This window comes from Rhinopithecus roxellana, chromosome 10, assembly GCF_007565055.1.
Source record: "Rhinopithecus roxellana isolate Shanxi Qingling chromosome 10, ASM756505v1, whole genome shotgun sequence".
In the NCBI taxonomy this organism is placed as follows: Eukaryota; Metazoa; Chordata; class Mammalia; order Primates; family Cercopithecidae; genus Rhinopithecus; species Rhinopithecus roxellana.
The window spans coordinates 98565936-98589531 of NC_044558.1; the positions used below are offsets into that span (position 1 = coordinate 98565936).

General features: G+C 48.2%; 1 protein-coding gene and 1 non-coding gene across 2 annotated transcripts in view; both read right to left on the minus strand.

The window, feature by feature from the left end:
• BTBD11 (BTB domain containing 11) overlaps positions 1 to 23596 on the minus strand; it is a 366318-nt gene that overhangs the window by 289366 nt on the left and 53356 nt on the right. The window lies entirely within an intron of this gene.
• On the minus strand, positions 20273 to 20355 carry LOC115900186. The gene has a single exon (XR_004059856.1). It is a non-coding gene; the product is annotated as a small nucleolar RNA SNORD74 (small nucleolar RNA).

A 23596-nucleotide genomic window follows, 5' to 3' on the forward strand; every position in this document is an offset into this window, starting at 1 on the left:
CTCTTTGTCTCCTGGTTGCTGTGCAGTGCAGTAGTTGAAGGAAGCCTTTGCATTCCTACGGATTTTCATTTCCCTGGCTCTCCCTGGCACACCCCCACCCCCACCCCAAAGTGCCTCTGCTTGATACATGAAACCAGATCCAGAGATCACCTTCCTGCCCAGCTCAGCCTTCCTACTAGAAAGCACAGAACGATTTTTCCCGTGACCTCATTAGAAAACTACAAAAGATTTATTTTTAAGACAGGAGGTGATGATTGTAGTTTGCAGAGCAGAGCTCCCGTCTCTGACTGATCACCCCCAAGGCCCCTCAAGGAAGCGTTTCCTGAGTCACCTACGTATAAATCACTGGCTTCTTCAGGGGTGGCTACAGAAGCACTGATAGAGGCCCTGCACCAGGCATGGCCTGGACACCTGCCTCCTCCCTCCACCTCACCAGCGGTGGTTCTGCTCCAAGACTCACCCTGAAGGAGCCAGCCTGCCTCACACCTTCCCACCCTTCACCTTCCACAGCCTTCAGCATGTGCCCACTGTGAGTCTGCAAGGGGAGCTTCCACAGGGCAGGAGAGCTCCCCCAGGTCAAAGAAACTCTTTACAAAATCCCCAGAAAAAATTAATGCAGCCTACTGTTTTACTTCATTTGAGTAAACATGTATTAAGTGCCAACTGTGTACACAACACCAGGCTTAGTTCAGCAATGAATGATATTTCCCACCTCACAGAGCCTACAGTTGTGTAGACGAGATGGGCTTTCATTGCAAATTAACTGATTGCTACGGAAACATGGAGTCCTATAGAAGGGGAGAACAGAGATGGAATTTGGTCTAAAACAGCTCTTCTGAGGGAGTGAGGCTGACATTGAGAGATTAGTTAAGGCTAGGCCGGCAAAGAGAGGGTCCCACTCTGAAAGACGAGAATGAACAAAGGCTCGGGGATGAGAACGATCTGGGCCCAGACGCAGAACAGAACGACCTGCATGGCTGGAGTAGGTGAATGAGAAGCAGAGGCAGGGAGGGAGAGGCAGGGAGGGAGAGGCAGGGAGGGAGAGGCAGGGCTGGATCACACAGTGTCTAGTGGGCTATGGCAAGGAGTCTGGATTCTAGCTACCTCCCTCTAAGAAGCCTGGGTCAGATCCCCAGGAACAGTTAGGAGAGGGTCCCTGCGAAGGAAGGAGATAAAAACACAAAAGCACTGGGCTCTACTTCCAGGAAAATAGCTTGACAGGCTGGGAGAGCAAGGAAGCCCAAAGAAGCTAGCTCATGGGAAGGACCCCGGCCTGCCACGACGCCCAGGAAGGCAGGGGTGCCCAGAGAAAGGGGTCCTCTCCTTGTCCTGGTTGGGCATTTGTTAAGCGCTTACTGTGTGCTCTTCACAGGGCTGGACAGCATCCATTCACTCATGAACAGCCCACAGAGTTGGTACTGCCAGTCTGTTTACAGGTGAGAAAACCGGAGCTCAGAGACAGTAACTTGCCTTTGATCGCACAGCTAACAAGCAGCAGAACCCAGACCTGAAGTTAGAAGATCCAGTTCCAGAAACTGAGCACTGTTTGTTGGTCCCAAGTGTTCCTGAGAAACTATTGAATGCTATGCACCTTCTCCCTAGAAAATGCACATGCACGCGCGCGCGCGCGCACACACACACACACACACACACACACACACACACACACACACACACCACACAGGTGCAGGAGCCTCAGAGGCCTCTATGAAGCAGAGCCCTGAACCTTGGGCTAAGAATGCCTGGCTAAGGAGCCACTACCAACGTGCACACTGGGATTCACGAGACTGACACTCAGGACCTCTGCAGTAGAAACCGTCAAAGGGGCCGGGCGCAGTGGCTCAAGCCTGTAATCCCAGCACTTTGGGAGGCCGAGACGGGCGGATCACGAGGTCAGGAGATCGAGACCATCCTGGCTAACACGGTGAAACCCCGTCTCTACTAAAAAAATACAAAAAACTAGCCGGGCGAGGTGGCAGGCGCCTGTAGTCCTAGCCACTCGGGAGGCTGAGGCAGGAGAATGGCGTAAACCCGGGAGGCGGAGCTTGCAGTGAGCTGAGGTCCGGCCACTGCACTCCAGCCTGGGTGACAGAGTGAGACTCCATCTCCAAAGAAAAAAAAAAAAAAAGAAAGAAAGAAACCGTCAAAGGTTATTTTCTCATTATATGAAAGGAAGACAATGGCTTAAATAGAGAAGACCTAGGTTAAAGTCTGGGGTCCACATGTGTGCTCTTAGGGAATTCGTTTTGTCTCTCTAAGTCTTGAGGTCTCCACCTGCAGAATTCAGACGATCATTCCCTTACAGGGGAGTGGGGAGGTGGAAGGATCAAATGTGTTTAAGTGTTAGTCACTGTTATGCTCATTCCCTCTACAAGTGCTCTGTGTTTTGGCCAAGCTGGTTTACCCACTCTCTCCCCAAAAAGACCCCCTTCTAAATCAGCCTCCCTTACAAAAGGTGGTCCAGCCTGATAATTAGGATCCCGATTGTGGTGCCAGAATGCACATAATTGGAATTCAAATCCAGCTCCACCACTTTACACACTGTGAACTCAGACAACTTACCTAATCCCTCTGTGCCCCAGCTTCTCATCTATAAAGCAGCAACAATGATGGCACCCAATTCACTGGATTGCCTGAGGGTTCAATAAATTATTTTATTTTATTTTTATTTTTGAGACGGAGTCTCTGTCGCCCAGGTTAGAGTGCAGCAGTGCGATCTTGGCTCACTGCAACCTCCATCTCCCAGGTTCAAGTGATTCTCCTGCCTCAGCCTCCCAAGTAGCTGAGATTACAGGCACATGCCACCACACCCAGCTAATTTTTGTCTTTTTAATAGAGATGGGGTTTTGCCATGTTGGCCAGGCTGGTCTCAACCTCCTGACCACAGGTGATCCCCCCACTTTGGCCTCCCAAAGTGCTGAGATTACAGGTGTGAGCCACCATGCCTGACCAAGTTCAATAAACTAATTCATGGAAAGTGCTTGTAGCCCTGTGAAGCCCATGGTATGTGTTGTGTAAGTTAAACTATTACCACTCCTCAGACCTTTTTCCAAATTCCAATCTATTTTTTTCCAATCATTTTTTAAAATTCCACTTTCTCTGAGGAACAGCCTCCAAGATCATCTCCTCTCCAAGTCTGTCTCCTCTCCCTCCACCCTCGGTAGTACCATGTCAGCACTAACCAGTATTGTTGGTTTTATCTTTTCCTGTTTACCTATCTTGTTCCTGCAATCAAGTTCTCTGAGGGCAGAAAGCAGTACTGACACTGCCTCCTACCACTTCCTAGAACCTGGTACATCCTAATAATTCAGTGAATATTTGTTGGCTTGTTTAATAAGATTTGATTGAAAGTGGCAAGCAGACACAAACGTGTACCACCTTCCCGGAAGAGAGGATGTCATAGAGGAAACAGCATAGGTTTTGGAATCAGGCTAACCTGTCAGAATCCAGGCTCCCTCACTCAAGGCTTGCCACCTAGCCTTGAGCAAGTTATTAAGCGTCTAAGGCTATTCTCTCATCCATAAAAGGAAGAAAATAATATCCCCCTCCTAGGATTGGTGGGAGCATTAAATACAATAAGATACGCTATAGGTAAACTGCACAGTAGGTACTTTTTTAAGTCACATAGGTTCATTGCCCATGAGCTGTGTGACTTCTCCATGAAGGAGAAGTCTCACTGTGGTAGCTGATCTCCAAAGAGGGTCCCAAATGGACCACCCCTCTCAGTGCCATGCCCTTGTTTAGTCTCCTCCCACACTGAAATCTAGACAGAACTTTGACCAGAGAATCAGGCATGGCAGCTTCTGCTTTTGAGCTTTTGGAAGCCTTGAATACCATGTAAGAAATCTAATTATTGTGCTGAAAGACCATGCAGAGAGAACACATGGAAAGACATCATGGAAAGGCTTTGGGAAGAGGAAGTGGTTCTCTATCAGGGACATACATACACACACACATGCCCCAGCATCCCACCTGACCTCACACTTGCAACCATCTTCCACAAAGGCACCAGACATGTCAGGGAGTCATCCTAGATGTACCAGTCCAGTAGAGCCCGCCAGCTATCTGCAGCCCCAGCTGACATTGTTGGAGCAGAAGAACCACCCAGCTGAGCTCAGTCAACACTCGGAATTTGTGGGATAAGATGGTTGTTGCTTTAAGTTACTATGTTTGGGTTGGTTTGTTTCACAGAAATTAATAACCAAAATAGTCACTCTGGACAGGAGTGTTGGAGGAGGCCAAATCCAGAAAGTTGAGTTGCCATGCCAGTTTCAGAACCTGCAATCTAAAGAGATTCTTGTTAGGGGGCAGAACGTCACTGTGGGGAAACATGTAGGCTCAGATGTCAGACTGTCTAGTTCTATCATTTATAAGCTCTATCATTTATGATCCTTGGGGGGTATTCCTGCTTATACCTCAGTTTTCCTACCTGTAAACTAAGATGATAGTGAGCTTAAATGAGAGAAAGCATGCAATATGCCTAGTACATAAGCATTAAAAATGTTTAGCTATTATGGGGGAGAGACTAGAGGAAGTAGGTGGTTACAGCTTGAGTCACATTGTTTCTTTAAAAGTTTTTGTTTAATTTTCTAAAATTTCTCAAACATTGTTGCAAATTTGTTGAGGTGAATCCCATAGCCTCTGGCTCCATTTTCCAACCTCAAGTATTCAAAATAAGCTTGTGATCTTTGAAGTACAGAGGTGCAGTCCCAATTACCACAGGTTAACACCCACCTGCAGCTCATATCTGTTTCTTTGAAAAAGGAAATTAAAAAGTTGAACTCTGATTTTTAATGTTCATTCACTCCAAAAGGAAAAATGTAAACTTGATGCTTTTCAAAACTCTGAGGAACAGAGAACACAAAATCTGAGCAAACTCACTTGATCTTTGTTAAATTAATGTATCCATGGAAGAGCTGAAGAAAAAACCCTGGCTCCTGATAACCATCACCATCATTATCAACTTGACAATGTTCATTATTTATCTTTGAGCATTTCCTATGTGCCAGGCACTGTGCAAACCCTTCACATCTATTAGCAGAGCCCTAGGTCAATTCAGAATACAAAGGGCAGGGAAGCAAGGAATATCCAACAGAGAGCTGCTGGTGCTGTGTAGATACCACTTGCCAGGCCCCTGCATGGGCCTTCAAGGGCTCCAGGATGGCTGGCCCAGGCCTCCAGCAGGAGGGGAAGAGGGGAGAGGAGACAGGAAGAGGGAAGAAGAAAGGGTGGGAGTAGGAGGGGAATGAGGAGGAAAAGAAGATGAAGAGGAGGAAGGAAAGAAGGAAGAGGAAGAGGGGAGAAGAAGATGAGGAGAATGGGAGGAAAAGGAGGGGAAGAGGAGGAGAAAATGGTAGAAAGAGAAAGAGAAGGAAGAGGGGAGAAAGAGAGAAGAGAAAAAGAAGGAGGAGGCATATAATAAAAAGTAGGAGGAAGAATTAGGAGGAGGAGGAGGAAGAAGAAAAAGAGGAGAAGGAAGGAGGAGAAAGAGAAGGAAAGAGAAGGCAGAGAAGAGAGAAAGAAAGAAGAAGGGCCGGGTGCAGTGGCTCATGCCTGTAATCCCAGCACTTTGGGAGGCCGAGGTGGGCAGATCACCTGAGGTCAGGAGTTCAAGGCCAGCCTGGGCAACATGTTGAAACCTCGTCTCCACTAAAAATACAAAAATTAGCAGGCGTGGTAGTGGGAGTCTATGATCCCAGCTACTCGGGAGGCTGAGGAAGAAGAATCACTTGAACCTGAGAGGCAGAGGTTGCAGTGAGCCAAGATCGCACCACTGCACTCCAGCCTGGGCAACAGAGCGAGACTCTATCTCAAAAAAAAAGAAGAAGGAGAAGAGGAGAAGAGGCAAGGAAGAGAAGGAGAGGAGTAGGAGGAGGGGAAGGAGGAAGACGAGGGAGGAGGAATCTTAACTATTTGGTGGAATAAGGACCAATCCCATGAAAAAGTCAACAAAGCTCCTGTGTGAGACGTGCATTTATATTGGTGCTAAATTTGAATTAATTGCACAAGTCAAAAACTTATCAAGTCCCAGATGGCAGGGGCAGGTGTCCTGACTGTTCTGAGGAAGGAGTCACTGCTATGGCCTGGTGGTCTAGGAAGGTCCCAGGGACAAGACGTACTTAACCTAGCATGCTGCCTGGCACAGAGCAGTTGCTTTAAGATACTGTTCAACAAATGAATGAATAAACTCAAAAATGAGACACCTACTCTCCCCCTCTTCTTTGAAGTACCTGGAACACTTGTTACCATATCAATATTACAGCTGGTGATTTGTTTAACATCTATCTTCCCCGCTGAACAGTCATCTACAAGCTGGCAAAGACTTTGCCTGGATTGCCACTGCTGAGCCCTCAGCACTTAGCCCAGTACTTGACACATAGTAGTCCCTCAACAAAAATTCACTGACTTAAGTATAGGCTGATCAAGGACACAGACCGCCTACTACCAAGAGGGGCAAAGGAGACTTACCCACAGGAGCAGGCTCAAGGTAGGGGAGAATGTTTAAAGTGGATTTAGAATGCAGCTGACTTGGCCAGGCACAGCGGCTCATGCCTGTAATTCCAGCACTTTGAGAGGCTGAGGTGGGCAGATCACCTGAGGTCAGGAGTTTGAGAACAGCCTGGGTAACGTGGTGAAACCCCGTCTCTACTAAAAATACAAAAATTAGCTGGGTGTGGTGGCATGCACCTGTAATCCCAGCTACTCAAGAGGTTGAGGCAGGAGAATCACTTGAACCCAGGAGGTGGAGGTTGCAGTGAGCCGAGATCACAGCACTGCACTCCAGCCTGGGCAACAGGAGTGAAACTGTCTCAAAAAAAAAAAAAAAAAAAAAAAAAAGAATGTAGCTGACTGTCTGATCCACACTATCTTCTTGCAAGCGTGTACACACACACACACACACACACACACACACACACACACACACACACTTTCCATTTCCTTCGACTTCTCGGCCTCCCACCCAGGGAAGCCCAGGGCACTGTGACATATCAAGGACATCACCATGACATGAAATAATTAGAAAGTTGTGTGTGGCAGCTGCGGGAAAAGGATGTAACACAGAAAGGCTGAGCAAGACCAAGCAGCCAGCCACTCAGGAACACCCACCCTGGTCTGCTCTATAACAAAGGCCAAGGGAATGATCAGTCAGGGCTGTGGGCTCACTAGGCACAGGCTGACTCAGGACAGAATGGGGGGCAGATGCTCTTTTAGCTTTAGAAATGTCACCCAAAATCCCTGCAGATCCTGAGATGCTTCCCCCAGGCCAATGTCATTATCCCACTGATAATAGAACACCTCCCTTCTGTTTACTGCTTTACATTTATAAGGGGCCTTTATCTATATAATCTCATTTGAAGAGTCATTCCATAACAAACATTTATTGAGCATATACTACACACCAAGCTCTGTGCTATGCACTAGGGATACAGCTACAGACAAGACAGCAAGATGCCTGCCCTCACTGGGGCATGTAAGGATGGTTACTGGTCAAGAATCCCACAAGCAAATATCAACTGACAACTGATTCATGACAAGGGAGAGGAATATAGTCTTCTGTAGTCCTATCAGAGTGGATGACTGTGAACTAGCCTTGTTAGGCAGGTAGGATGATTGATTGAGGCCTGAAGGAGGAATGGAGTCTACTAGATAAAAGGTAGAGAGGTGGGAAGAGTATTCCAGCAGAGGTAAGTGCCAGTGCAAAGGCCCTGAGGCAGGAGAACAGCTGTGAGAGATGGAAATAACGTAAGTCTAGTAAGGCCTCATTTTTACGGATGAGGAACTAAAACCCAGAGAACACTGGGTCAAGGTCACACAACAGGAGCTGGACCAGAACTCAGACTTCTCACTCAAACCCTGGTTTTGTGAAACTCCACAGAATCCTCAAAGTTCCAGGGTCCCCTTTCCCAGGCCTCCTGTGGTCCTGGCTCAGGCCAGGCTGGGCATGTTGGTAAGGTTGGCAGGAGGGCGGGGGCAGGGCTGTTCTCACAAAGTCTTCCAGGCCAGCGAGGAGCAGGAAATGCCAGAGAACGCCCATTCTCACAAGATTACCCAAGTTGAGTCAGGGCTTGGGGAGGGTGCACATAGCTGTTGGGCCCCATGAGCCATCATACTGGCAGAGCAGCTGTGATTGGCAGCTCCGGGGGGCCTGGGCAAGGACCTAGGTGGAAGCTTTTCCAAGGAACATCTCAGCCCTGCCAGGCAGAGCACTGCTGAGTCAGCAAGCACCACACCTCGGGAAGGCTTCCCGGAACCTCACCCCAGCCGGCAGGAAGGAAGGACAGGCCGCCCCCAAACCTGATGATGCCAGTTAAGTCAGCCTGTCATCAATTACAATCAAATAACTAATATTTGTCATGTAATGGGAGACCACACCAGGCACTGCTCTCAGCGGGCAATGCAAAGGTGTCACCCTTGGGTGTGTTGACTCACACACCTTTGCATTGCCTGCTTAGAGCAGTTTCCAATACCTTGCTTTATTTTCATCACAGTATTTATCAGTGCTGGAAAGTATTCCATGTGCTGACTTGTCTATGTCCAGCCCACAAGGCAGCAAACTCCATGAGGACAGAGCCTGTTCGTGTCCATCTTCTCACTGCTGCATCCCCAGCACCTGTCACTTACTCAATACCTAAATGTGGGATGAGGAGACAATAAAAAGAATGAATGAATGGCTGCCTTTGAGGAAAGAAGAAGCTGGATCGGGCTTATTTTCATTGCTCAGTGAGTAGGCATCAGAGTCTAAATCCAGTCCAGGGAGAAGTACTGAACTAAGCCCTAGTATGAAGACGGGCAGAAGTGCAAGCGATCAACAGATACGCAGAAGAAAAAGCTACATGACATGGTGTGGAGGGGCTGAGAGTGCCAGAAAGTCCAAGCTACCACCTTGGTTTCTGGTTATAACCCCTGATTCCAGGGTGATTTTTGTAAAATTGCTCCGTGAGCAATGCCTCCTGCAGTGGAGGCTGTAGGCTTTCCTTGCAAGCTCTGCTGGCAGGTTCAAGGCCCTCCTGCTGAGTCTCTTCCCAGGAACTGCTCAGCCTAAGGAAGGCCTGTCTCAAGGTCACACCCGCTCCTGGGGCAGCTGTATCCAATGACTAGTTGGTGTGGGGGTACAAAGACCTGGCCCCCTTGTCTGGACTGGGGACAACTCTGGAGAGCTATTCCCAGGGGACGGACTGAGGCCTATGTTGTGAGTATATCACAGCTCAATTTCTCTCTCTGACCAGTTCTGCATCCCTGAGTTAACCCCAGGGGCAATCCCCAATAAGTTTCCTTCGGGCACCTCGTAAGAGTCTCTTTTCCAGGAAACTCAACCTAAGACACCTGCCAAGAGGCATTTAGGGAACAAAGACACCCAACCAGGGTCTCCATTCTGGGCCAGTGCCACTGGCTCTCTCAGCTAACCTATTTTTCCTTCTGCTGATATTTGGGGAGGCTTCTTGTTCCTCATTACAAATGGTCACATGCTCGTTAAGGAAACTGTTGACTGTGGAGCCAGGCTGCTTGAGTCGAAACCCCAGCCACACCCCTCCTAGCTACATGGCCCTAAGCAGGTCTTTTCTGCTTCCTTATTTGTAAAATCGGTTTCTATCTCCTTGGATGTTGAGAATCACACACATCAATACATAGGAAATCTTTGGAACATGACTTGGTGCTCAGCAAATGCTCCAGACAAGTGAGCTCTCAGCTACTGCCATTTTTGTCAGGAGCACACTTGTTTCCTCACTCCCATAGGGACTGCAGCTGTGTGGGTCTGGAGCCCAGCATGCTCAGCACACCTGGGTCTGATGCTCATTACTGGGTGGATGGATAGGTAGATGCCTGCACACCTGGACACTTGGAGCCATGCTTGGATGGGTGGTCTCTTGCTGTTCTATCTTACACAGCCCCCTGGAAGCTTTCACAACGAAAGGCCCTGAGCAGATGGAAGACCCTGTGATTATCTGAACTGTCTGAAATTTCCTTATCACTAATTCAGTTCACCTGGGGACACACCATTTCCATAAATCAGTCAACCACAATAGGCTCACCCAGGCAAAGCATAAAGATGACAATAATAATCACGTGTATTCATGCACTGCCTTTGTTCTGCAAAGCTCCAAACAGTCGACAATCATTATCTCATTAATCCTGCAGCCATCTCTGAAAGGTAGGCAGAGAACAGGTGCCTGTCCCCTTGAATAGGCAGGAAAGTAACACTGATAACTGCAAACACTTATTGACAACTTACTATGTGCTGGGCTCTCACTCAGAACTCTGTAATGTAGTTGCTGTGGCTATCCTCATTTTACAGAAGAGAAAACCAGAATCTAGAGAGGTTAAGGAATTTACCCAACGTCACTTGGCTGGCAAGGAGTGGAAGCAGGATTCCACCCCAGGCAGCCTGTCTCTGGGACCTTTTGGCTTCACCTCTACACCAGGTTGCCTCTCAAAATGCGGCACACATACAGGCAACAGAGGCAAATGCTAAAGTCAAGGCTGTGGGTGGAAGGCACCAAGTGGTCTCTGGCCAGCCATACATGCAGGGCAAATGCGGAGGGCCTATAGGCCTGGCTTCTGGAATGGGTCTGCACCCTAAGTGTGGCACTCACTGGCTGCCCAATCTGGCACCCAAACGAAGAGCTGCAAAGTAAACCGCTGCAGTCATTTGGCTCTTAGCTGGAATAATCCTCAGAATGGGCCTTGACGTGGGGTCAGGAAGAACGTAAGCGAACTGGAAGCAATGAAGGGCAAAGGTGACACTGAGGAGGTGAGGGGACGCAGCAGGGGCACTGGCAAGCCCATTTTCTTCTTCATGTCAAGGACCCTCCTACCCTGCAATGAGCAGGCAGCAGTTACGAGGATTATTTTTTTAATTATTATTATACTTTAAGTTGTGGGATACATGTACAGAACATGCAGGTTTGTTACACAGGTATACACGTGCCATGTTGGTTTGCTGCACCCATCAACCCATCATCTACATTAGGTATTTCTCCTAATGCTATCCCTCCCCTAGCCCCCCCCCACCCCCCAACAGACCCCGGTGTGTGATGTTCCTCTCCCTGTGTCTATGTGTTCTCATTGTTCAACTCCCACTTATGAGTGAGGACATGCAGTGTTTGGTTTTCTGTTCTTTTGTTACTTTGCTGGGAATGATGGTTTCCAGCTTCATCCATGTCCCTGCAAACGACATGAACTCATCCTTTTTTATAGCTGAACTCCATCATCTCAGCCCAAAATCTCCTTAAGCTGATAAGCAAGTTCAGCAAAGTCTCAGGATACAAAATCAATGTGCAAAAATCACAAGCATTCCTATACACCAATAATAGACAAACAGAGAGCCAAATCATGAGTGAACTCCCATTCACAATTACTACAAAGAGGATCTTTTAAAAAGTAGTCAAATCCCACCACATGTAGAAACCTCTAGTGGCTTTGCATCCAAACCCCTTCCCTTGACAGACAATCCCTGTGTGGCCAGGTCCCCGCCCATCTCTCCTAAAGCCTCCCTCCCCTGGGCCCACTATATGGCAAACGCACTCATTCTTGCAGGCCTTCGAAAGCATCCAAACTCATTCCAAGTAAGTAATCTCCTCCAGGGGGTCCTTACGGAATGCCCAACCTGAGGGAGTCCCATCATCTTTATACATCCCCACTGTAATTCTCTTCTTGGTCTTATGCTGGCTGATTTGTTCTTGTTAATTTATTTCTTCATTTACTGTTTTTTTCTGCCCTAATTAGAATGCAAGCTCCATGGTTTAGATGTGATTTGGTCACGACTGGATCTCCAGCCTGGAGACCATAGGGGGCTCAATAAACATTTGTTGAATGAATTATAATAAATTGCACATATAGAGTAGTTATTACATGCCAAGAGCTATCTCTGCGATTTACATAAATTAGCTCATTTAATCCTCCCAATGCCCTGCTGAGGCTGATCCTATTATCATCCCCATTTTACAGCTGAGGGAGCTGAGGCAGGAGAGGTTAAATAACTGCAAATCACAGAGCTGACAAATGACAGAGCCAGGATGCAAATCCAGAGGTCTGGCTCTTACTCCATGCTCCACACACCACACCACGCTGCAGTCGGAATGGTTCCCCCTGCCCTTAGGATACAGCCCCAACTCCTGAAGACAACGTAGAAGCGTTTGATGAACAGATCTAATCTCCTTTCTAGCCTCATCCGTTGCCATTAATTCCCTGACACTGCCCAGCCCTGAGGAAGACGCTGCCCTCTCTAGTCTCTTGCCATCTGCCCTTGCTGTTCCCACCTGGAGCTCTCCTCTTTCTTGGCCAACTCCTTAGGTGCCAGCGTAGGCAGCCCTTCATTAGGAAGCCCCTTTGCATACCTTAGGCTGGGTCAGATGCCCGCTTGGCATCCCCAGATTACTCTGCACTTGCCCTAAGCCTGTACACAGCCCACTCTTGTGGGGCATGTGTGTTCACCTGTCTGTAGAGGCTGCACACCCATTCATTTGTTTCAGCAAGTACTTAGCACATGCCCCTGAGTGTCCAGCCTACACTTCTAGGTGCTGGGGAGACAATAGTAGGCAAACCCAAGTCTCCACCTATGCAGAGCTACCTTTCTAGTAGAGGAAACAGACCATAAATAAAAATGCAATAAAATATCAGGGAGAATGATTAAGACACAGGCAGAATAGAGGAAATGAGAATAATGATGAGGGGTGGGTAGTGTAGACAGAATGGTCAGGAACAGCTATGCATTCATTAAACCAGTGGTCTCCAAACAGTTTTGATCACACATCCCTATCATTCTTATGTATACCTCCCTGATATGTGACTATGTATTTAATTATAGATTATACCAAATCTATAACTGAATATATAGTATAATATTGGAGACATGTACATAGCATATATAACATTGTATATAATATACTGCTGTACTGTATCATATAGCTTATTATAAAATATACATAAAGTATATAAATACTAAAAGGATAAGAAAAAACGTTCTAGAACATTCTTCTTGCCCTTTCGTGCACATTCATGCATGTACCCTGTTTTGGAGACTATTGTGACAGAATGGCAGCTCAACTCAAGGTTAAAAAGAAAAATGCAGGCAAAGGAACAAAGCCACTCCCCGATCCTTGCTAATTACACTCAGCAGGCACCCCAAAATAATTTGTCAAATGACTCGGCATGGGGTTCAGTAGATGCTAGGTAAATCAGCCTTAGACAGGTCATTTCCTAATTCTTGGTGTCAGTTTCCCCATCTGTAAATACAGGGTGTGGTCCTCCTTGAGACCACACAGAAACAAAAACCTAGGTTCAGGTTCACTCAGCCTGTTCCCTGACCAAGAAGGGGCCAACTCAGTCATGTTGGGACACACAGCCAAGTTCTGGTGTGGGCAGGGCTTTCATCTGCTGACTTTTTATTGATTTTTACTGGTTTACATAGAAGGAAAAGAATGCAAACAAAGAAACAAAGGCACTCCATCCCTAATCCCGGCAAATTATGCAGAGATTCAGGAGAGTAATGAAAACCATAAAGCATGCTCTGAAATAAGAACTCCCAATCTTCCATAATCTTTGGTGATAAAACACAAAGCAGCAGGCCAGTGACACCCATTCATAAATACTGGGTCTGTTTACCAGCGCTCAGTTCAGAACACATTTGCTGGTGCTAAGAATCTATACTGCTGTACCGCACCCTGGGAGTTAAGGACAGGTCTTTCAAGGGTCACAGATGAATCACAGCATCGTGCAATGCCAGGGCTGCAAGGGGCCTGAGAATCTGTTCTTCTAGAAGGTGGATAGATGGCTGCAGGTCCGCTTTCCTTATGAACTGCAGCCAGACACAACACTGTGAGGTGTTATGGTGAATATAAGCTCATTGTTCAGTTAAGGAACTTGAGCCCAGATAAATCAACCTGTTTCAGAGACATGGAGCAAGGAGTGGAGCTGAGATTGAAAGCGAAGGCTTCCTGGCAGCTTGTCCGACTGACCCTTGTTCTTCTGGAGGGCTCTGTAAGCTCCTCAGGGCTGAGTCAGTCTTTGTCATCAATCTGTTTCCAACTGTCCCAGCACTAGGCTTTGCTGGTAGTGGGTAATGATTAAACTTGAGGAAGGAAGAAAAGGAATGAGAGAGGATGGGATGTGGGGGATATTCAATTTGTAGCCGGTGTATTGGTCTATTTTCATACAGCTATGAAGAAACACCCAAGACTACGTAATTTATAAAGAAAAGGAGGTTTAATGGATTCACAGTTCCACATGGCTAGGGAGGCCTCACAATCATGGCGGAAGGTGAAGGAGGAGCAAAGGCATGTCTTACATGGTGGCAGACAAGACAGTGTGTGCAGGGGAACTGCCCTTTATAAAACCATTCAGATCTCATGAGACTTCTTCTCTATCACAAGAACAGCACAAGAAAAACCCACCCCCATGATTCAATTACCTTCCACTAGTTCCCTCCCATGACATGTGGGGATTATGGGAGCTACAATTCAAGATGAGATTTGGGTGGGGACACAGACAAACCATATCAACTGGTCTGCTAACACCAAGAGCAATGCCAACAACCATGACCATTTATGGAGCCCTTACTCTGCACCAGGTGGAGCAATGAGTGCTTTAAATGCAATGTCTCACCTACTTTTCCAGCAATTCTATGGGAGTTCACTATTATCCCAATTATATAGAAGGGCAAAGGGAGGTTCAGAGAGGTTCAGTAAATTGCATAAGGTCATTCAGCAGGTACATGGTAAGTCCAGGATATCAACTTTGATGGCTGTGGTGCTTAACCACTACCCCACACTGCCTACTGCTGTGACCAAAAATCAAGCTTCTTAAATTCCTTCTGGCATCATCTGCTACTCTGTGCTACAAAGGCAGGAGCGGCTCTCACATCAGATGCAGGCAGAATCCCAGTGACTCCTATTTTACAGCCTCCTGGGGAACCCCAATGCTTGTCCGCAGGGCATGGCATGCAGCCAAAGACCCATCAGGGGACGTTTTCACAAATGACAGGAGATCCATTCTTATTCCCAAAGACAGAGGGAGCCAGCACAGTTGTAGGTTTGGGTATGAACAGTCAGGACGGGTTGTGATAAGGGAGAAAGGGAAGGCAAGCCAGTGTGTAGAGGCAGAACCAGACAGCTCAAGGGAAATGAGGGCCTGTAAGGGGACAAGGTGGGAGCCAAAAATATGAACAGGTGGGCTTCTCCAGGTGGAGGGGGACTAAGAGGAGGGGGCGCATTGTTGGACAGCCCTAGCTCCCCTACTTACTTGCTACAAGACCACGGACAAATTATCTATGCTCCCAGAGCCTCAGATCCTCATCTATAAAATAGGACAGTATCTGCCTTATAGAGTTGTTATAAGGATGAAATACCATAGTGTACACATACACAAATTGCTTTAAGTGCAGGTCCTGGCATATGGTGAGTGCTCAACAATTAATAGCAATTTGTGGTGGCAGTGGTGCAGTCATTGCCAAATGATGTGCAAAGTAAGGGGATGAGCAGAGAAGATGCCAAGAGGAAGCAAACCCATTATCCCCCAATATTTAAGTGACTTGAGGTTAAGAGACCATGTCTGCCTATAGCCAAGCCAAAGAAAGTGGTTAAGGGACATGCCCAAGGTTGAGTCACAAGTGTTTTCTGGACAGGGACCATGGCTGAATCATCTAATATTCCAGCCCTTGGCATTGGCTTTGCACAAAGGGAGCACTCCACTGGTGTTTGTGAAATTTACACATGGCTTGCTCTCCTGAAGTCTATGATGAGATTATGTTTCCCACTTTTTCCCTTTGCTTGGTTCCCTTTTACTTCCTACCTGCTGATTCATTTATCTTCTTCCCACACTTCTTGAGCATCAAGTGTGTGTTGTGGTTCTTCTGGAAACTATGAGGGGATTAAAACAAGTCCAGAATGGAGCTGTCATTGAGGCACCCAGATTCAAACATGATTTGGCCACATCCTACTGCCTTTATTACATTTGGCCACATCCCACTGCCTTCCCAAAACAAGGTCTTCCTCTTGGCTGTGTGGCCTGTGTGCAATGGTAATCTCATTTCTGCCTTTCTCATTCCCAAAGCATCCGTCTTCAACAGGCATTTGCCAAAAATGACCATGGTGTGTGTTTACAGTAGCTCAGCAAAGAGTTATTCGTCTAACCAGAAAACATCACAACTCAGAACCACAATGAGGAGCTAGATTGAGAGTCACCTCCAAGCACATGGTCACCTCCAGCACATGGGGTCCTCTAAGTCCTAAGACAAGTCCACAGGGATCCAGGGGAGACATCCCTGAGGCAAGTTGGGGTCCCCAAGAAGCAAATGAGGAGACAGAAATGAGCATAAAAGGAGTGTACATGGGACAGTCTCTCTCTCTCTCTCTCTCTCTCTCTCTCTCTCTCTCTCTCTCTCTCTCTCAAGGAAGTGTTCTTGGGCTCAACCCCAGTGGCAGGGAAGGGTGAGAAGCAAAACTGGACAAAGGGTGAAGTTAGACTGTGATGCAGTCTCAACAGAGGCGTCAGCCCATTCTAGTGGTTGTTAGCAAGCTAGGATGACGCTTCAGCACTGTCCTAAATTGGTGCAGGGGGGCTGGGCTTTTATATCCCCACATCAATCAGTCCCTGGACAGGGGCTGCCTAGGGAGAGGGGTGAGACTTTGGCCCAGAAGCTCTCTCAAACAAAGTCAACTTCCAAAGGGGACTGAAAGCTGATGGCTGCACCAGCAGCACTCCCCTCAGCTGTGGGGGGAGGCCCTTCAGTCCTGAAGGGGTATCTGAGCAGTGCATCTCCATGTCCAAGACAGTCCAGGTAGTAGCCACTGACTCTTTTTCTTCATTGAAGAGCAGAAAAACACACAGCAGTGGTGAGATGTCAGGCTCTGGACTCAGACGGGCCTGGCTCAAATGGAGAATCTGCCCTTTATACCTCTGGGCCCCTCACCTGAAGAACAGGGCTGCTGAGAGCACCTTGCACACTCAACACAAGGGTTGTAGGGTTGAATAAAACAACAAGTGAAGCTGGCATATAGTAATCACTCAATAAAAGGCAGCTCTGATCATCATTACATAACTCAGAATGAAGGAGAAAACTGTTTGCTCTGGGCCACAGCAGTAGTATTTGTTTCTCACCGCTGAGAACCTATACTGCTGTACTGCACTCCGGGACTTAAGGGCAGGTCTTTCAAGGGTCACAGATGAATCATAGCATCATGCAATGCCAGGGCTGCAAGGGGCCTGGGAATCTGTTCTACTGGAAGGTGGATAGATGGCTGCAGGTCTGCTTTCCTTCTAAACTGCAGCCAGACACAACATTGTGAGGTGTTAGAGTGAATATAAGCCCATTGTTCAGTTAAGAAACTTGAGCTCAGAGAAATCAACCTATTCCAGAGTCATGGAGTAAGGAGTTTGCAGCATAAATGCAAATTCATTTATTCATCCATTCATCAAATATATACTCAAGGCCTACAATTATGTGCTGGGAACAGTTCTGGGGACCAGAGATGCAGTGGTGACAAAACAGAGAAAGCCTGGCCCTCCTGGAGTTGAGTGAAACTAAAGAACCAAATATATAACACACACCCTGTGAAGGAAAATATGGCCAGACGAGAGGACAGAAGGGGGATGGCTGGGTCGCAGGGTGGTGAGGGAAGGAGAGGAGGGCGTGGCATCTTCCAGGAGGTGAGCAAATACCAGACAGAAGTGAAGACGGGGGCCATGGGGCTGTCGGGGGGACACCATCCCGGTAGAAGGAACCACAAGGGCAAAGGCTGAAGCTGAGAGTTGCTGGTCTTATTCAAGGGATAGCAAAAAGGTCCCTGGGCCTGGAGAGTGACAAACAAGAGATGGGGCACAGGGAAGTGGGCTGGAAAAGCAGCCCAGCCCAGGCAGGATGGTACAGAGCCTCAGTCAAGGCAGGAACTCTGGATGCAACTCCCAAGGTGATGGGAGGGAAGCCTCTGCAGGTTTGAATAGGAGACACCGCTGAAGGGTATAGGATTCCAAGGGCAGGAAGAGAAGTCCATAAAGAACAATTGTCCAGCTGGGAAGATGGCAGTGGAGGTGGAAGGGAGGGGATCACAGAAACGAAGCGGTAAGGAACCTCAGAGACCATCTGGCCCAGGTCTGGCCTCCAGCAGCTAAGTAACGAACATCACTGTGCTACATACCAGGAACCTGAGCCCAGAGACTTCGAGCCACCTGCTAAAGGCTCCACAGCCAGTGAGAGGTAGAAGGACACCAAGCCCCTGGTCTTCTCCCCTGGAGGTGCCCCACTGGCCCAAGGGGAGGACACGGCCCTGGTTTTGTTGCTGTTGTTTCTGCTGTCATTTTATTTATTTTTATTGATGATGATGATGATTTCTGAGACCAGGTCTCACTCTGGTCCTTCAAGTTAGAGTGTAATGGCACAATCTTGGCTCACTGCAGCCTTGATCTCCTGGGCTAAGGTGCTCCTTTTGTGTTTGGAATTGGTGGGTTCTTGGTCTCACTGACTTCAAGAATGAAGCCGCGGATCCTTGCGGTGAGCGTTACAGTTCTTAAAGATGGTGTGTCAGGAGTTTGCTCCTTCAGACATTCAGATGTGTCCGGAGCTTCTTCCTTCTGGTGGGTTTGTGGTCTTGCCAATGGGAGTGAAGGGGGAGACCTTTGCAGTGAGTGTTAGAGCTCTTAAAGGTGGCCCATCTGGAATTGTTTGTTCCTCCCGGTGGCGGGGTTTGTGGTCTGGCAGGCTTCAGGAGCGAAGTTGCAGGCCTTCATGATGAGTGTTACAGCTCATAAACGCAGCGTGGACCCAAACAGTGAGCAGCAGCAAGATTTATCGCAAAGGGCAAAAACACAAGGCTTCCACCAGTGTTAAAGGCCACCCGAGCAGGTTGCCCTTTTATTCCCTTATCTGGCCCCACCCACATCCTGCTGATTGGTCCATTTTACAGAGAGCTGAATGGTCCACTTTACAGAGAGCTGATTGGACCATTTTGACAGGGTGCTGATTGATGCATTTACAATCCTCTAGCTAGACATAAAATTTATCCAAGTCCCCACTAGGTTAGCTAGATACAGAGTACTGATTGGTGTATTTACAAATCCTGAGCTAGACACAGAGTGCTGATTGGTGTATTTACAATCCCTCAGCTAGACACAAACGTTCTCCAAGTCCCCACTAGACTCAGGAGCCCAGCTGGCTTCACCTAGTGGATCCCGCACCCGGGCTGCAGGCCGAGCTGCTTGCCAGTCCCACGCTGTGCACCCGCACTCCTCAGCCCTTGGTCGGTTGATGGGACAGAGCGCCACTGAGCAGGGAGCGGTGCTCGTCGTGGAGGCTCCGGCTGCACGGGAGCCCACCGCGGCGGGGTTTTGGGCATGGGGGGGCTGCAGGTCCCGAGCCCTTTCCCGCGGTGAGGCAGCTGAGGCCCGGCGAGAACTCAAGCACAGCCCCAGCGGACCGGCACTGCTGGGGGACCCGGCGCACCACTGCAGCTGCTGACGCGGGTGCTAAGCCCCTCACTGCCCTGGGCCGGTGCCGGCGGCCGGCTGCTCTGAGTGCTAGGCCCGGCAAGCCCGCATCCGCATCCGCACCCGCCGGAACTCACGCTGGACTGTGAGTGCCGCGGGCAGCTCCAGTTCCCACTCGCTTCTCTCCCTCCACACCTCCCCGCAAGCAGAGGGAGGGGCTCCGGCCTCGGACAGCCTAGAGAGGGGCTCCCAAAGTGCCATGGCAGGCTGCAGGGGTCCTCAAAGCGCTGCCAGAGTGGACCCCGAGGCCAAGGACGTGTCCATAGTGAGGGCTGCTAGCATGTTGTCACCTCTCACTGTCACCTCAGCCTCCTGGGTAGCCAGGATCACAGGCACATGTCACCACACCCAGCTAGTTTTTTGTATTTTTAGTAGAGACAAGGTGTCGCCATGTTGCCCAGGCTGGTCTCAAACTTACGGGCTCAAGTGATCCTCCTACCTCAGCCTCCCAAAGTGCTGGGATTACAGACGTGAGCCACGGCACCCAGCCACTACTGTTATTTTAAAGGGAACCCCTAACACTTAACGGCTTAGTGTTTCCATTTCAGGGAGGTTCCTCAGTCCAGGAATCTGCTTGCTAAATGGGTTCTCTGTGTGTCACGTGACCAGAGGAAGCCAACGAGACTTAACCTTTCTCCAAAGCCAGCTACTTCCTCCATCCCAAAGCATTCATTCAGGGCCCAAGAGAGAAAACAGTCAAAGATCTCAGGTGAGTTTGGGTACCAGAGCATCAGGAAAGATCAAATTATTCACTGTAGAAGAAAGCTACTCCTAAATGGTTTTTTGATTAGCTGATTTTTTTCCATCAGAGCCGTTGGCATTCATCAACACTCTCAGATGTCCCTACCAACACAGGCTTCCTCAAAGGCTGTTCCTAAATGTTTCAGCTGGGTGGTGCCTGTAGGAAAAAATATGAGAAGATTCAGGGCCCATAAGCAGAGAAGCCACTAGCTTGAAGCCATCTTCCTCTGCCCGAGCCCAGAAAGCAAACGCTCCCCTGGGGTTCACTTTATGTATATAAAGCATGACTTTCAGCAGGGCAGCCAAGAATCCTGGTCCCAGCGGATTGGGTGGTGCTACGGAGCTCACTTTGAAAAGGCCAGGAAGGATGAAAGCACTCAGGAAAAGGGCCTCCCCTGGCCGCAAAGTGCAAAGATTTGAAAAGCCAACTTTGAACTTGGTGTAGGAGGGTCCCAGCCTGGGAGGGGGACACGGGGAGACAGAAGTGAGCCGGCCTCAAACCCAGCCTCGAAGGGCAGGTGAGAGATCCTGCCCAGCAGGAAATGGGAAATGTAGGTTAGACAACTAGGGCAGTTCTGAAGCCGGAACTGTGTCTGTTGCAAAGTCAGGTAGGGGCTGTAAGATGTAGGAAGTAGAAAAAGGAAAGGACCCAGCAGACCTCAAAGCCTCCGATTTGGAAAACAGAGCAGAGGGGAGAACAAAGAAGTGCTCTGACCAGGCAGGAGGAGGGTACAGGGCACTAAGGCAGACAGAGGGGAGGCTGCAGCTACCCTCAGCCCCCTTCCCTGCCCACTCCCTCTGCAGGTACAGAACTGAAGATTCCAGAGCCCTCCCACCATGGAGACTCGGTGGGCTCACCCTGGGAGGGCTCACCCAGGCCTCTGCCCAGGAGACACACTAACAATTCCACTGGAAAGTCCTCTCCACCTCCCACGTGTCCTGAACTGTCTGCACGGAATCCACTCCAGCACTGATCCTGTCTGACTTTTATTTGCTGGGCTCTGCATTCAGTTCCCCTACAAGTATTTACTGAGCATGAATGGAAGGTGCCAGGCTGGGGAAAGTGCAGGATGCTGAGTTACGGGGCCATCCCTCTCTCCATGGAAGAGAAAGTGCAGGGTCCCACAGCCCAGACACCTGGGCTCCAGGGTCCGGCTCCATCACTTCCTAACTGTGTGACGTTGGGCACATTCCTCCAGCTGACTCAATTTCAGTTGCTTTATCTATAAGATAGAGGAGCTTGGAGATGGGAATGTGGGATGAATACGCTGGAAAGGCAAGCAGGGGTCAGGTTAAGGCCTCTGCATAATATCACAGCTGCCATTTATTAAGCATCTACTGTGTGTCTGGAACTGTTTTAGATGCTTTATGGATATTATCTCTAAACCTCACAATCACCCCACTTCCTCAAAGGAAAGTGATGCTTTATATACATAAAGTGAACCCCAGGGGAGTATCTGCTTTCTGGGCCAAGGCAGAGGAAGACCGGTTCAAGCTAATGGCTTCCCTGCTTATGGGCCCTGAATCTTCTCATATATTTTCCTACAGGCACTACCCAGCGGAAACATTTAGGAACAGCCTTTGAGGAAGTGTAGATGAGAACTGCTCCATCTATGCACACAGATGCAACAGTAAGTGGGAGAAAACCTGTGCTTAGCACACAGTAGGAGCACCATCAACCAATGCGGAGTTCATTCATTCTCCCAACACATATTTGTGCTTGCTAGGTGCCAATGTTGTTCTAGGCCAGTGGTTCTCAACCAGAGGTGATTTTGCCTCTCCCCCAGGGGACATTTAGCAATGTCTGGAGGCATTCTTTTTGAGAAGAGGGGGGTGTTACTGGCTACTACTGGGTAGAGGCCAGGGATGCTGCTTAACATCTTACCATGCACAGGACAGCCCCTCACAACAAAGAATTGTCTGGGCCAAAATACCAATGGTGCTGAGGCTGATAAACCCTGCTCCCGGCACTGGGGAGACAGCAATGTGCCAAAGAGGCAATGTCCCTGCAGCTCACATCTCAGAACAGGAGACAGATGATGAACAAAGACTATAATAAGTCAATGTCTACAGGTCCACTGGTTAAAGTGCTACAAAAAATAAAGTAAGAAAAGGAGGAAAGAGAATGATGGGGTCATCAGGGACATAGGGGACATTTGAGAAGAGCCCGGAGGGAAGCAAGGGGGTGAAGCTGTGGCTGCCAGGCATGATAGACAGAGGCCCTGGGGTGAGTGTATCCTCAAGTGTGGCAGGAAGTCCACGCGGCTGAGCTCAGTGAACACAGAGGCAAATGGTTATAGAGGATGTCAGGGGGTTATTATGCTGATTTAGTCATGTGGACACCTTATGGCCCTCTTGGTAATACACTCCTTGAGGATGCAGGCTCTATCCTACCTCTCAGTGCCATACACTTGCTGGAACTAAGCTGAGAAAGACGCCAAGTTGAATTGAATTTTGGCTCAGGGGAGGCAGTTTCCTGTATTATGAAATTTACATGAGATGAACTATCCCCGCTTTGCTCCGGTTTGGGGCAGGAAATGGGCTTAAATGTACTGTCAGCTTATGTTCTTGTATTCTGTAATTATTGCTTGGCTTTCCTTCATGTGTCTCTGGGGAAGGAGGTGCAAGACCTAACGCTGGTCCTGCGTACAATTTCAACACTGTCCTCTTAGCCTTAATGAGAAGATATATTCATTCATTGATCCAACAAATAGGTATTAAAGATGACAACAGGGCAGAATTGGGATGATGCAAAAGTAAATCAAACACAGATTCTTCTCTGAAGCAACTTACAGAAAATATATCTTCACTTTTTCATATATAGGTCTTCACTATATCTTATATTACAAAGTGAAGATACTTTGTCATATAAGGTACAAAGTACCAAATAGAATGAATAAAGAACTATGAAGAAGACCGGATGAGTACCTACAGGGCAGGAGAGCAAACAGCTTACGTCTCACATGCTGATTCTCATGAGTAGCAGCTGCCTAGAACTGTGTTGAGAAGGATCCTGAAGTCCCATCTGAGCTCAGTCAGAAAAAGTGCTGTGCTCAATTACTTATGTCTGCCATGATCACAGAACCCCAGTGGCAGAAGTACCAAGTATTTTTGCCATCCAAGCTGAAATGGAGATCAAATAAGTGGAAATGGAGCTTGAAGAGTAAATTATGGCCTTCCTCTTAACGTTTAACACAAAAATATAGCAAGTATACTGCACTATTAAGATGGAAATGGAGGAGGAGTAAAAAACTCAATTTCATAATCTATCTTGAGCATACATTTATTTACCTCCTTAACTCCAGGAGTATTTAAGAAATGAGAGAGAAAAGCAAAGAATCCTCTGCTAGTAAAGGAATAACTACAAAAGACTAGGCCA